General features: G+C 47.0%; 1 long non-coding RNA gene across 1 annotated transcript; it reads right to left on the reverse strand.

Annotated features, from left to right (window-relative positions):
* Positions 1–397: 397 nt before the first annotated feature.
* Positions 398–12087, reverse strand: LOC311519088. Its single transcript, XR_014711197.1, has 3 exons — positions 11015–12087; positions 1233–1567; positions 398–715 (listed from the first exon to the last, which is right to left on the reverse strand). It is a non-coding gene; the product is annotated as an uncharacterized lncRNA (long non-coding RNA).
* Positions 12088–14148: the final 2061 nt, after the last annotated feature.

Genomic DNA, 14148 nt, shown 5'->3' on the forward strand with positions numbered 1-14148 from the left:
TTCAGGGAGGAGCTGCTGAGGGAAAGGGGGGGGGTGTACCTAGCGAGGCAGGACTCAAGTTGTTCGGGGAGGTGAATCTTTAAATTGTGTCTCCCCCCCACATCAGCACAGAATAGTTGTCTCTGCCAATCTCTGAAACATTTGATTCTAGCCACTGTCAGACAGGATATTGTACTAGATGGACCACTGGTCTGATCCAGTATAGCAATTGCAATATTCTCTACCAGCTTGAAGGGGAAATCAGGAACAAAACATATTGTCAAACACACTGACAATGAATATTCAACAGCTGCCAGATTAGTTGTATTCTGTATGATCACATCTAGGTTTCAAGAAAGATGCAAGTCGTCCACAATATTATTTAGACATTAGAAGTTTTACTTTAAAATAGCACTGACAATATATAGCAATTTAGCTCAAAGTCTCAGTTGGGAAGCAATAGATTCTTCTTCAAGTGCTTGCTCATGTCCATTCCATATTTGGTGTGTGTGTTTGCCACATGCACCGGTGCCAGAAGTTTTTCCCTCAGCAGTATCCATAGGGGACCGGCTCTGGAACTCTCTGGAGTGGTGCCCGCATGGCGCTGTATAAGGGGCACTCTCAGCTCCCCCCACCCTCAGTTCCTTCTTGCCGCCAGTGACAGTGCTGGAATGTCTGCTTCTTCGACTAGCATTGTTTTGTTCCCTGTTCTTGCAAACTTTGAAATCCTGTAAAACTGTTATATATAGTTATATATAGTTAGTAGTTTCTTAAAAAGAAAAGGAGTACTTGTGGCACCTTAGAGACTAACCAATTTATTTGAGCATAAGCTTTCGTGAGCTACAGCTCACTTCATTGGATAGTGAGCTGTAGCTCATGAAAGCTTATGCTCAAATAAATTGGTTAGTCTCTAAGGTGCCACAAGTACTCCTTTTCTGTTTGCGAATATAGACTAACATGGCTGTTACTCTGAAAGTAGTTTCTTAGTTACCCTTAGTAGTTGTTCTCGAACTCTTCGTTAGTCTGGGACGGGACCCAGCAGGGGGTTGGGGCATGCCCTGGTATCAAGGCTTTAAGCCTTGTGATCGCTGCAAATGGCCTATGCCCATCAGCAATCCACATACCAGCTGCCTAAGGTGCTTAGGCGAAGGGCACATAAATGATGAGTACCATATCTGCAAGTCCTTCAAACCTAGGATGAAAAAGGAGCACAATATCCATCTAAGAGTGCTCCTAATGGAGTCGGCACTCACTCTGGCACCGGAGCAGCGGTCCGACTCCTTTCTACCCTCTGAGACTTCAATATGTGGCAAGCCATGGCCAAGTTCAAAGGGTCGCTCCCCAAGGATTCCAAGAAGGACTTCTGAGCGATCCTCGATGAGGGCATAAAGGTGGCCAGGGCAGCCCTCCAGGTGGCATCAGACGCTGCTGCTGCTGCCCGCACAATGGCTTCCGCTATCTCTTCAACCCTAATATTCTATGATTTGATGATTCTTTCTTCATGTGGCAAGCCTCTTGGCTGCTTGTCTCTGGGTTGTCCACTGAGGCCCAGCAGTCTATGCAGGACCTGCCCTTTGATGGCCAGCCCCTATTTGCGGAGAAAACACACACAACTGTCACACCGTAGCCTGGTCAGTCATGAAACTGTTTTTCAAAGACTCTCTAATGTGCAGCACGCCTCAGTGTGCTCTTCTAATTGCCCTGGTGTCTGGCTGTTCAAAATTGGCCACCAGGTGATTTGCCTCAACCTCCCACCCTGCCATAAACATCTCCCCCTTACTCTCATAGATATTACAGAACACACAGCAAGCAGCAACAAGATTGGGAATATTGCTTTTGCTGAGGTCTAACCTACTCAGCAAACAGTGCCAGCGCCCTTTTAAATGTCCAAAGGCACATTCTACCGCCATTCTGCACTTGCTCAGCCTATAGTTGAACTGCTCCTTACTGCTGTCCAGGCTGCCTGTGTACGGCTTCATGAACCATGGAAGCAAGGAGTAGGCTGGGTCCCCAAGGATAACTACGGGCATTTCAATATCCTCAATGGTAATTTTCTGGTCTGGGAAGAAAGTCCCTTCTTGCAGCTTTCTGAACAGCCTGGAGTTCCGAAAGATGCGAGTGTCATGCACCTTTCCTGGACATCCCACATTGATGTCAGTGAAACGGCCCTTGTGATCCACCATTGAGCAGCAGCACCATTGAGAAGTACCCCTTGCAGTTTATGTCCTCTTTGGCAAGGTGGTCAGGTGCCAAGATAGGGATATGCGTTCCGTCTATTGCCCCACCACAGTTTGGGAACCCCATTGCAGTAAAGCCATCCACTATGACCTGCACATTTCCCAGAGGCACTACTCGTCTTAGCAGAAGGGTATTGATTGCCCTGGCTATTTGGATCACAGCAGCCTCCATTGTAGATTTGCCCACTCCGAATTGATTCCCAGCTGACAGGTAGCAGTCAAGCGTTGCAAGCTTCCACAGGGCTATCGCCACTCGCTACTCAACTGTCAGGGCAGGTTTCATCTTGGTATTCCTGCACTTCAGGGCGGGGGAAAGCAACTCACACAGTTTCATGAAAGTGGCCTTATGCATGCGAAAGTTTTGCAGCCACTGGGAATCATCCCATACCTGCAACACTATGCATTCCCACCAGTCTGTGCTTGTTTGCCAGGCTCAGAATCAGCGTTCCACTGTATCAACATGCCCCAATGCTGCCATGATATCCCAACTACCACATCCCATGCTTTCAGGAACATCTGTGTCCATGTCCTCCTCACAATCTTCCTCGTGCTGGTGGCTCCTAGCTAGACTCTTAACATACTGCAGGATAATGCGCGAGGTGTTTACAATGCTCACAAAAGCAGTGTGCAGCTGAGCAGGCTCCATGCTTGCCGTGCTATGACATCTGCATGGATAACCCAGGAAAAAAGGCACAAAATGATTGCCATTGCTTTCAAGGAGGGAGGGAGGGGAGACTGACAACATGTACCCAAAATCACCCGTGACAATGTTTTTGCCCCATCAGGCATTGGGAGCTTAATCCAGAATTCCAATGGGCAGCGGGGACTGTGGGATAGCTACCCACAATGCACCACTCTGTGAGTCGATGCTCGCCACGGTATTGAGGACGCACTCCGCCGACCTAATGGGACGTGTGCGATCGACTGTATAAAATTGCTTACTAAAGATTGACTTGTATAAAATCCACCTAATTCTGTAGTGTAGACATACCCTTAGCTCAAACCTCTGGACTCTAGCACTCCTGTTTCACACTATGAGTTCTGTCCAGTGAGTTCAATTGAAATAGACTCCTGGTAGAATCTTGTACACTCTTCAGGGTCTATCGCACCTCAGCAAGTATTTGCAGGGACACCCAAGCAGTTTTCAAAACAGTAGGATTTATTAGTCAACTGGAACAAATCACAGGAAGTCCTTAGGTTAGCATAAAGACATAAATGTTAAAGCACAGTCAATTCTGGTCAAGCCAGAGCAATTCACTGGTGAAGCTGTAGTGCATTACATTTCAGGTTCTGTCTCTCTCTGACTCCTCAGTCAGTGCCAATAGAGAGCAGCCAACCTCTTTCAGGGCTTGTCTACACTGGCAATGGGACTTTTGTCGAAAAAAACGCCCAGTTTTGGTGACAAAAAACTTCCACCCCTGCGAGAGACTTTTGTCTTTTCCCCTCCCTTTATTGTCAACAAACAGCCAGTGTAGACACCACACCTTTTGTCCCCCCAGTTTTATTCGCCTCCAGAAAGTGTCCCACAATTCCCATGCTGCCTCTCTGGTCAGCGTTTTGAACCCGCACCTCCCCCTTGCAAGCCCCAGGAATTTTAAATCTCATTTCCTGCTTGCTGGCTTCCCAGGTGAGCATGACTGGCTATTGCACCAAACGTGCTCCCACTTGGATCACTGCTGAGCTGTTGGATCTGATTAGTATATGGGGAGAGGAGTCTGTTCAGTCACAGCTGCGACTGACCCGTAGGAATCGGGACAAATATGGGCAAATTTCTCGAGGCTTGTGTGAAAAGCGCTATGATCGGGACACACAGCAGTGCAGAGTGAAGACAAAGGAGCTGAGGCAGGTGTACCATAAAGTGTGGGAGGCAAACCATCGCTCTGATGGTACACTTAAGACCTGGTGCTTCTATAAGAAGCTGAATGCTATCCTCGGTGGTGACCCCACCTCCATCGCCGATAGCACCGTGGATACTTTGGAGGCAGCAGAAAAAGGGGGTAACCCAAAGGCTAAAATTCTGGATGAAGAAGTGGAGCTAGAAGAGGATGTGGAGCTCCCAGCAGGGTCGCCTGGTGTGGCATGCAGCCAGGAACGTTTCTCCACTCCAGAAGTGCTCTACAGGGAGCAGAAAGCAGATGAGATGCCAGATAAGTTGCTGTGACTTGTGTAGGGAATCAAAAAGTGGGAGGCAGGTAGTGTTTTATGTGAGCAGGACATTGCCCTGCGTAGCTAATCTGCATGGCCAAGCAGGGTGTTGATGGACATCAAGACCTGCAGGGAATCCTCCTGAGAGAGGCTCTGGAAAAGTTTCCAAGGTTTCCAAGATTAATTCTCTGCCGCAGATTCCAAGGGACTGCAGCCTTATTTCCCCCATTGTAGAAAACTGTACCATGCCATTTAGCAATCACTGAAGCTGGGACCAAAGTGGCACATAGCTGAGCTGCATATAGACTGGGATGAAAGCTGCAAGCATGCAGTAGTTGTGCCCTTGTTTCCCTGCTTACCCGCAGCAGCGAGATGTCAGCCAGCAGGTTGGCAGCCTGTGAAAAAGTGTGTGATAATTTTGGAATGAGTTCCCTGCAAATCTGTCCTGCAAGCCGTGACTGTTTTGTCCGAAAGCACAACCACCTTCCCCCCACTTCCGTCACTCACCATGATTGGGGTTCTCGCGGAGCTGTGTGCCTGCCTAAACTCACCGAGAAAGTGATTGCTACTAGTTGCAAAAGGCCCTTGTTATGGAAATGTTTCAACCATTTGCTGGAATATAACAATCCCTCTTCCGTGCATTGTCCACAGCAGTGAAGACCTTGAGGAACACACCACACACCCCTGCCGCGTGGCTTTGGCAGACAAGGAAGAAGCCAAGCTGCAGCAAAGAAGACATGTTCAGGGAGGTGCTGCAGAGTGATGAGAGACAGACCAGGGAACGGAAAGAGTGCTGGGAAGCTGAATGTCAGGACAGAAAGGAGAATGCAGCATTTGCTAGGCAAGCGACAGAGCGGCTGATAGAAGTGAGGGAGGATCAGACAGAGCTGCTCAAGTCTTTGATACAGCTGCAGACTGAGCAGATCCGTGATCAACCTCCACTGCAGCACATGCACAATTCTTTGCCAACCCCACCCCCTCTATGCCCAGACGTTCCTTTTCACTTCACAGCACTCCTGAGTTTCCCCATCGCTCCACCCCCTCTCACAGCTTGGACAATGATAGCTGGAGCTACACACCATTGTGCGGTTTTACCCTTTTTAACAATAAATAAAGGCTAAGGTATTTAATGGTACAGCGTTTTTATTCTGTGTTCTACAAAAGCATATAGCAATCAATTCACTCTCGGGAAAAGGCTTCTAAAGCATTTTGTTGCATGGATCTCGGGCCCCAAAATTGTTCATGGATGCACCAGGGAAGCAACTCCAAAGCAGACATGTGTTAGTTCCCCTCATTGTCAAAGTGGTTCCTCAAAGCCTCTCTGATGTTAATAGCAGCCCTCTGGGCTCCTTGGACAACCCTAGCATCTAGCTATTCAAACTGTAAAGCCAAGTGAGAGAGGATGGATCCCGCACTTCTCTCCTATGCGCTGTTAACTGCCGCGAGGACATCGTGCATGGCAGCAGAGTTACTCGCAAAGTTACTGACAGAGAATGAATCGCACACAACTGAGTGTGATATGGACAGCAGCAACTTATCAGTGCTTTTGGCATTCACAGAGCAGCTGCATACAGCAGATCGTCGCTTTTGGGCCAGGGAAACAAGCACGGATTGGTGGCATTGCATTGTCGTGCAGGTGTGGGATACAGAACTTTAGGATGCGTAAAGCAACCTTCCTGGAGCTATCTGCTGAGCTGGTACCCAGACCTGCGGCACAAGGACAGCAGAATGAGAGCTGCCCTTTTAGTAGAGAAGCATGTTGCAATGGCTGGGTGGAAGTTAGAGTCCATCCTCACTACAAGCTGTCAAGAACAGTATCCCTGATGAGGCTACGGCACACCTGGTGGCTGAGCTTTGTGACTTTGTCCTCACCCACAATCATTTTAGATTTGGGGACAACTTATACCTTCAAGTCAGCGGCACTGCTATGGGTACCCGCATGGCTCCACAGTATGCCAACATTTTTATGGCTGACTTAGAACAATGCTTCCTCAGCTCTTGTCCCCTAGTACCCCTCCTCTAGTTGTATTACACTGATGACATCTTCATCATATGGACCCATGGGAAGGAGGCCCTTGAAGAATTCCACCTGGATTTCAACAATTTCCACCCCACCATCAACCTCAGCCTGGATCAGTCCACACAAGAGATCCACTTCTTGGACACTACAATGCAAATAAGTGATGGTCACATAACCACCACCCTATACTGGAAACCTACTGACCGCTATACTTACTTACATGCCTCCAGCTTCCATCCAGGACACATCACACAATCCATTGTCTACAGCCAGGCCCTAAGATACAACCAAATTTGCTACAATCCCTCAGACAGAGACAAACACCTACCAGATCTTTCTCAAGCATTCTTAAAACTACAATACCCACCTGGGAAAGTGAGGAAACAGATTGACAGAGTGAGACAGGTACCCAGAAGTCACCTACTACAGGACAGGTCCAACAAGGAAAATAAAAGAACACCGCTGGCCATCACATACAGCCCCCAGCTAAAACCTCTCCAGCAATCATAAACGATCTACAACCTATCCTAGAAAACGATCCCTCACTCTCACAGACCTTGGAAGGCAGGCCAGTCCTTGCTTACAGACAGCCCCCCAACCTGAATCAAATACTCACCAGCAACTACACACCACACCACAGAAACACTATCCCAGGAACCAATCCCTGTAACCAACCTCGTTGCCTACTCTGTCCCCATATCTACTCTAGCGACACCATCAGAGGACCCAAACACATCAGCCACACCATCAGGGACTCATTCACCTGCACATCTACTAATGTGAAATATGCCATCATGTGCCAGCAATGCCCCTCTGCCATGTACATTGGCCAAACCAGACAGTCTCTATGTAACAGAATAAATGGACACAAATCAGACATCAGGAATGGTAACATACAAAAGCCTGTAAGAGAACACTTCAATTTCCCTGGACATTCAATAACAGATTTAAAAGTAGCTATCCTTCCACAAAAAAACTTCAAAAACAGACTTCAAAGAGAAACTGCAGAACTAAAATTTATTTGCAAATTTAACACCATTAATTTGAATAGGGACTGGGAGTGGCTGGCTCACTACAAAAGCAACTTTCCCTCTCCTGATATTGACACCTCCTCATCAATTATTGGGAGTGGACTACATCCACCCTAATTGAATTGGCCCTGTCAACACTGGTTCTCCACTTGTAAGGTAACTCCCTTCTCTTCATGTGTCAGTATATAATGCCTACATCTGTAATTTTCACTCCATGCATCTGAAGAAGTGGGGTTTTTTACCCAGGAAAGCTTATGCCCAAATATACCCACAGTGCATTGCTCACAATGTTGACAATGGTGCCCTGAATGTAGACATGATCTGTCGACAGAGGGAGAAAATGTAGACTCGGTGACTTTGCTTTTGTCTATTTTTTCGTGTCGACATTAGTTTCATCGACAAAACTTGCCAGTGTAGACAAGCCCTCCAAAACCAGTTATTTTCTCCCTGTTGGTCACCTCCTAGTCCTTTGTTCTCCAGGCAGGGCCATGTTGAATTCACAAACCCCTTCTGAGAGGTGGGAAAAAGCTCCTTTCTCTGGGATGTTGATTGCTAGCTGCGTTGGCTAGTCCTTTTAATGCCCCATTCAGTCCACTCAGACAGGTAGGCAACACTCACATACCTATGTGTTTTTGGTCTGCCCTGAAAGCAGACTTAATCCTCTTTCCCCCACATGGCAGCAAAGCAACATATAGGGGAAAAATGAAGCACACACAGGATTCATAAAAACTTTATGAAAAATTCCCACTTCATTACATTCATCCCCTCCAGACATCCTTCCCCCTGACTGGCAACTCAGTCTAGCTGTATCTGATCTCATGCAACCCACTGCAAGTCTCTCTTGTTTTTGTCTGGCAGACAGAAATCATGATACTTTTACTTGTCCAGATCGTACTCCAACTTGTCCTGGGCTTCTAAACAACAAGATTTTTCACATCCTGATTCTTACACATAATGTTAACAAAATATAATGTAGCTTTCTCCAAGGGATGGAGAAAAGGAGGAAATGGAGCCTACAAGTCTATCTTTGAATGAGACTGTCATTGCGGGCTATTAAGCTATTAAGAGATCTGTTCCAGACAGAATAATAGGATGGCAGAAGGCTGGAAGAAGCCAGTTTGTTCCAACTTCTCTGCAAGAGTTGAGCTTTGGGGAATGCAGAACAAAGGAATCTGTTGTTGGTTGTGGGACACATAAACTTGATTAATTCACAGAGTACAAAAGAAGCTTGGGGCAGGAGAGAGGAAGAGAGTTAGCTGTGGGTGGAGTTCGGGGGGAGTGGGGGCTGTTAACTGAGGGACCAGCCAAGGAAGGCAAAAGCTAGCTGACCTAGAGGAAGGAAAGAGACTTCATGATTAGGAACAGAAGCCATGTGCAGTAGAGGAGACTCCTGGACTCCTCAGAGGACTCTGCCATAAACCCAAACTACCTCCAGAGTGGTGAGAAACTGAGGCAGAGAAATATGTGCAGGTGTCATTTTGTCTAGCTCTCATGCTATTTAAGAGTAATTATTTAAGAAACTATTTAAGAAAAGAAGAAATTATTTAAGAAAAATTATTTATTAAAAAGCCTATATGACTGCTCGCTTTCCACTATCACGTGTCTCTGAATAGCTAAACTGTAAACCCAGAGTTCCCATATGGTTGGAGTTGTTTTAGAAATAAAGCTATGATTATGTCACAGAAGTCACGGAATCCATGACATCCATTGACCTCAGTGACATTTTCTGCCACTGGGCTGGAGCTCCCAGCCCGCCTCCCTGCAGTTCCCAGCCCCCGCCCTGGTGGGAGGACCCTGCAGCTGCCCAGGCGCAGTGGGTGGGAGTGGACCCCCCTGAGTATCCAGCTGCCTTGCAGGGGTGAGGGGACCCCACAGCAGCCCAGTCCCCAGGGACAGGGGGACCCCGGAGTTCCCACTCCTTGCAGCAGTGGGGGGACCTGGGTCCCCCAGCAGCCGTGGGTGCTGAAACCGCCTCCCCATTTTGTCATGGATATTTTTGGACTTTTCTGTAGCTTAAGTACACCTTCTAAATAAGGATACGTTTTTATCACAGATACTTTTAGTAAAAGTCAGGGACAGGTCACAGGCTTACGTGAATTTTTGTCTATGACTTTTACTAAAAATATCCGTGACAAAAACGTTGCCTTATTTAGAAGGTGTGCTTAAGCTACTGAAAAGTCTGAGTGGTTAGCACTGGTCCTGGGGACATAGGGAAGATGGGTTGCATGGTCCCATTTATGTGAGCAGGTAACAGACAAAGATGTGCTAGAGAGGTTGTGACGCTTCCCCTGGGTACCCAGGGTTGTGAGGCACTTCACCATCACCTGTGCTTAGCATGAGGAAGTCTTATCTGTCCCTGCTGTGGAACAGCTCCCTGAATCCATCAGCCTCTGGCAACTCAAGCACTGTTTTCCAGGCCTCAGTCTCTCCATACAGGTAGCAATAGGCTCATGACAACCCCCGAGTCCTCAGAGCATTCCCTGCAGTGTCCAGCCTCCTATCCACTGAACACTCACAGAATTGCCTGGCCTGCTGTTCCCAAAGGAACAGTGCACACCAACTTGTAAGATTCAACTCAGGACCATCACTTTGCTTAACACCTCAGCACTTAGACATTTATAGTGAAAACAAAAATACATTTATTATCAAAGAACAGAGATTTAAGTGACAGTAAGAATATCAGAAACAAATGATTACATACAAAACAAAATCATAACATGCTTTCTAGAGACAAAAAACTTAACTAACAAATTTTCCTCTTGTCTAAAGAAGCTTATCTCACACTAAGTTCTTTCCACCATTTTCAACCAAGCCTGGTTGAAACCCCTCTTTCATGAAGTAAAACCTGCAGTCCATTTACTTCGTAAGTGAAGGATGACAGGGCGTCTTCTTTGCCCCCAAAGATACTTGTGCAAGCCTTTGATGTGTACCTAAAGACAGGGTCTCCCACCCCACTGCTTACTTTTCCTGTTACTTTTCTCCCTTAAAAGTTTTCACAATCCTTTATTAGCATTCAGTTCAGACTGGAGAGGATGCCCACTGTGAACTATACAATATTTAATTTACATGTAAACAGTCAGCTAGATAAATATTTCTTGTGTGACAGAAAACCTGTTTTTCACCTTTGCTGGTGATCAGTCCCTAGACCTAGACACAGACCTTACTAACATATCGTGTATATACATAGCTCCTTAAACAACATCTGTATATTCGTTTCACAATGATATTGATGACCAGGTTAAAATCAGTGTTACCTGCACAAAATTATCTGTAATCACACACTCTAGGAGCCCCCACCCTTACCCAGTTCCTAGGGCTCAAGGTGTAACCCTCTTAATTTACACACCCACTTTTACCCTTCTGTGGGCTCAGGTGCAACCTTACACCCTAGGGCACCCACCCTTACTCTGTTCCTAGGACTCAGGCATAACCCTGTCAATTTAAGTACCCTTACCCAATTCCGAGGGCTCAGGGTGTAATTTTCAGTGGGTTTGCAGGACATTTTACCAGTGAAAGAGCCTTACACAGCAATATCCTTATCCTCTGTTTATTGACAATTACCAAGCAGAATACACATGCTAAGCATACAATGCTATGCTCACCAATCCTGATCAGGCAGGCGAACTTTCCCTGTTGGCCAGGCAAGGTCAGTGTTGTCTGGATTCTGGTTGCTGCACGTCACAGTTGTGCAGAGGATTCTTAGCAGCTCTGATCTTAACCTATGTCTTGGAGGTGAGTAGTTCTTCTTTGATGTCTTTCTTTCTTATTAGTGGTCTTCTCGTCCATCCTCCCCATGGAAGGAAAAGGCCTGGGTAGAGACTGTCGAATTGTGGAAGTCAACGAATGGCTACGCAGGTGGTGTCGGAGAGAAGGCTTTGGATTCTTTGACCATGGGATGGTGTTCCAAGAAGGAGGAGTGCTAGGCAGAGACGGGCTCCATCTAACGAAGAGGGAAGAGCATCTTCGAAAGCAGGCTGGCTAACCTAGTGAGGAGGGCTTTAAACTAGGTTCACCGGGGGAAGAAGACCAAAGCCCTGAGGTAAGTGAGGAAGTGGGATGCCGGGAGGAAGCATGAGCAGGAGTGTGCGAGAGGGCAGGGCTCCTGCCTAATACTGAGAAAGAGGGATGATCAGCGAGTTATCTCAAGTGCCTATACACAAATGCAAGAAGCCTGGGAAACAAGCAGGGAGAACTGGAAGTCCTGGCACAGTCAAGGAATTATGATGTTATTGGAATAACAGAGACTTGGTGGGATAACTCACATGACTGGAGTACTGTCATGGATGGATATAAACTGTTCAGGAAGGACAGGCAGGGCAGAAAAGGTGGGGGAGTTGCACTGTATGTAAGGGAGCAGTATGACTGCTCAGAGCTCCGGTATGAAACTGCAGAAAAACCTGAGAGTCTCTGGATTAAGTTTAGAAGTGAGAGCAACAAGGGTGATGTCGTGGTGGGAGTCTGCTGTAGACCACCGGACCATGGGGATGAGGTGGACGAGGCTTTCTTCTGGCAACTCACGGAAGTTACTAGATCGCAGGCCCTGGTTCTCATGGTAGACTTCAATCACCCTGATATCTGCTGGGAGAGCAATACAGTGGTGCACAGAAAATCCAGGAAGTTTTTGGAAAGTGTAGGGGATAATTTTCTGGTGCAAGTGCTGGAGGAACCAGCTAGGGGCAGAGCTCTTCTTGACCTGCTGCTCACAAACAGAGAAGAATTAGTAGGGGAAGCAAAAGTGGATGGGAACCTGCGAGGCAGTGACCATGAGATGGTCGAGTTCAGGATCCTGACACAGGGAAGAAAGGAGAGAGCAGAATGCGGACCGTGGACTTCAGAAAAGCAGACTTTGACTCCCTCAGGGAACTGATCGGCAGGATCCCCTGGGAGAATAACATGAAGGGAAAAGGAGTCCAGGAGAGCTGGCTGTATTTTAAAGAATCCTTATTGAGGTTACAGGGACAAACCATCCCGATGTGCAGAAAGAATAGTAAATATGGCAGGCGACCAGCTTGACTTAACAGTGAAATCCTTGCTGATCTTAAACACAAAAAAGAAGCTTACAAGAAGTGGAAGAGTGGACAAATGACCAGGGAAGAGTATAAAAATATTGCTCGGGTATGCAGGAGTAAAATCAGGAAGGCCAAATCACACTTGGAGTTGCAGCTAGCAAGAGATGTTAAGAGTAACAAGAACGGTTTCTTCAGGTATTTTAGCAACAAGAAGAAAGTAAAGGAAAGTGTGGGCCCCTTACTGAATGAGGGAGACAACCTAGTGACAGAGGATGTGGAAAAAGCTAATGTACTGAATGCTTTTTTTGCCTCTGTCTTCACGAACAAGGTCAGCTCCCAGACTACTGCACTGGGCAGCACAGCATGGGGAGGAGGTGACCAGCCCTCTGTGGAGAAAGAAGTGGTTCGGGACTATTTAGAAAAGCTGGACGCCCATGGGGCCGGAGGCGTTGCATCCGAGAGTGCTAAAGGAGTTGGCGGATGTGATTGCAGAGCCATTGGCCATTATCTTTGAAAACTCTTGGCGATCAGGGGAAGTCCTGGACGACTGGAAAAAGGCTAATGTAGTGCCCATCTTTAAAAAAGGGAAGAAGGAAGATCCTGGGAACTACAGGTCAGTCAGACTCACATCAGTCCCTGGAAAAGTCATGGAGCAGGTCCTCAAGGAATCAATTCTGAAGCACTTAGAGGAAAGTGATCAGGAACAGTCAGCATGGATTCACCAAGGGCAAGTCATGCCTGACTAATCTAATTGCCTTCTATGACGAGATAACTGGCTCTGTAGATGAGGGGAAAGCAGTGGGTCTGTTGTTCCTTGACTTTAGCAAAGCTTTTGACACGGTCTCCCACAGTATTTTTGCCAGCAAGTTAAAGAAGTATGGGCTGGATGAATGGACTATAAGGTGGATAGAAAGTTGGCTAGATTGTTGGGCTCAACGGGTAGTGATCAATGTCTCCATGTCTAGTTGGCAGCTGGTATCAAGTGGAGTGCCCCAAGGGTTGGTCCTCGGGCCGGTTTTGTTCAATATCTTCATAAATGATCTGGAGGATGGTGTGGATTGCATCCTCAGCAAGTTTGCAGATGACACTAAACTGGTAGGAGAGGTAGATACGCTGGAGGTTAGGGATAGGATACAGAGGGACCTAGACAAATTAGAAGTATTGGGCCAAAAAAAATCTGATGAGGTTCAACAAGGACAAGTGCAGAGTCCTGCACTTAGGATGGAAGAATCCCATGCACCGCTACAGACTAGGGACCGAATAGCTAGGCAGCAGTTCTGCAGAAAAGGACCTAGGGGTTACAGTGGACGAGAAGCTGGGTATGAGTCAACAGTGTGCCCTTGTTGCCAAGAAGGCCAATGGCATTTTGGGATGTATAAGTAGGGGCATTGCCAGCAGATCGAGGGACGTGATCATTCCCCTCTATTCGACACTGGTGAGGCCTCATCTGGAGTACTGTGTCCAGTTTTGGGCCCCACACTACAAGAAGGATGTGGAGAAATTGGAGAGAGTCCAGCGAAGGGCAACAAAAATGATTAGGGGTCTGGAACACATGACTTATGAGGTGAGGTTGAGGGAACTGGGATTGTTTACTCTGAGAAGAGAAGAATGAGGGGGGATTTGATAGCTGCTTTCAACTACCTGAAAGGGGTTCCAAAGAGGATGGATCTAGACTGTTCTCAGTGGTAGCAGATGACAGAACAAGGAGTAATGGTCTCAAGTTGCAG

The sequence above is a fragment of the Lepidochelys olivacea genome (assembly GCF_965140295.1).
Source record: "Lepidochelys olivacea isolate rLepOli2 genome assembly, chromosome: 3".
Lineage (NCBI taxonomy): Eukaryota > Metazoa > Chordata > Testudines > Cheloniidae > Lepidochelys > Lepidochelys olivacea.